This window comes from Dama dama, chromosome 4, assembly GCF_033118175.1.
Source record: "Dama dama isolate Ldn47 chromosome 4, ASM3311817v1, whole genome shotgun sequence".
Taxonomy (NCBI): Eukaryota; Metazoa; Chordata; class Mammalia; order Artiodactyla; family Cervidae; genus Dama; species Dama dama.
Window position 1 is genome coordinate 42,328,453 of NC_083684.1, and position 1,541 is coordinate 42,329,993.

The following is a 1,541-nucleotide window of genomic DNA, read 5'->3' on the forward strand; positions in this document are numbered from 1 at the left end:
ATTCTTAAATGTCCAAAATTGATATAAAATACTGAGAAACAAAGATTAAAAATCTAGAGTAGGGGTTAGACTCTTAAAATACAATATTAAAAACAAAAACACAAAAAATTTAAGAAATATATATGAAGTTTGCTTTAAAAATAGGGTCTTTTTTTTTCAAGGTTATAGTGAAATGAAAATGAAAATTAAGGAGTAATAGAGGACTTTAGAAGAAAATAAAAGAAAAAAGTTAAAACAAAGAAAAAAATTTTTTAAATTAAAAAAATAGTAAAAATATATGAAAATGAAAATTAAGGAATAATAGAGGAGTAATAGAGGACTTTAAAAGAAAATAAAAGAAAATGAAAATTAAGGAGTGATAGAGGAGTAATAGGGAATTTTAAAAGAAAAAAAATTTTTTTTTTTCATTAAAAACAAAATAGTAGAGTGCGCAGAGGACGCGCGGGCCGCCATGTACTGGCTTCTGGCTGTGGGCCTGGCCCAAGGCCTGTTGCGGGTGGCGGGACTGCGGGGCCGCTGCTGCCCGGTGCGTCTGCTGCCCGGGCCGCCGGGAGCCCGGGCGCCGCCGTGCTGAGAGGCGCCGCACGGCCGAGGCTTGGGCCTGCTGCCGCTGCTGGCAGTTGTGCATCATGAATGATGAGCCAGAAGAGGCAGAGCTGATTTTGCATGATGCTCTTCGTCTTGCCCACAAGAGTCACAACACAAAAGCCATCGCTTACACTTATGACCTGGCAGAAAAACTTTTTAAAGCAACAATGAGTTACCTGCTTGGAGGGGGCATGCAACAGGAAAACAATGCAATCATAGAGATCTCCCTAAAGCTGGCCACTATTTACGCTGCTCAGAGTAGACAGGAACTGGCTCTTGCTGGCTATGAATTCTGCATTTCAACTCTTGAGGAGAAAGTTGAACGAGAAAGGAAATTATCAGAAGACGTTGTGTCAGCGGATGACAAGGCCAACACACGGCTCCTTCTGGGCATGTGTCTGGACACCTACGCACGCTACCTGCTCTTCTCCCAGCAGCCATCTCAGGCACAGAGGATGTATGAAAAAGCTCTGCGGATTTCTGAGGAAATACTGGGAGAAAGACACCCACAGAACTGTACGCACAAGCAGAAGAGACCTATAGGGAAGCACTGAGGCAAGCGGAACTGAAGAGAGACGAGGCTTCTGTGCAGCACATCAGGGAAGAGCTGGCCGAGCTGGCAAGAAAAAGCAGACCTTTGTCATGACTGATACCTCTGTTCCAGTCCTGGCGGCCCCCAATCAGTGGCTTAAATCCTCTGCCCGTGACATGCACGTCCCCTCAACTAAGCCTTGGTGGAGGACAAGCTGTGCTCGCTGTTTTGCACACCCCCCCTCCCCTGACTGACTGTTTCTCAGGACTGCTGTCCGGCAGTGTTCTGTTCTAACGGATGGTTGGGGAGGTGCTGAACCGTGCCAGATAGAGGGGCCAGCATTCATCTGGGGTGGGGGCATCTCTACTATAAGGTTTTGGTTCATTGATTTGCTATGTCTTATTTTATCAAGACCTGGCAG

At 45.3% G+C, this 1,541-nt stretch overlaps 1 pseudogene; it reads left to right on the top strand.

Moving 5' to 3' along the window:
- The first annotated feature begins 623 nt into the window (after positions 1 to 623).
- Positions 624 to 1,312, top strand: LOC133050671 (tetratricopeptide repeat protein 19, mitochondrial-like; annotated as a pseudogene).
- Positions 1,313 to 1,541: the final 229 nt, after the last annotated feature.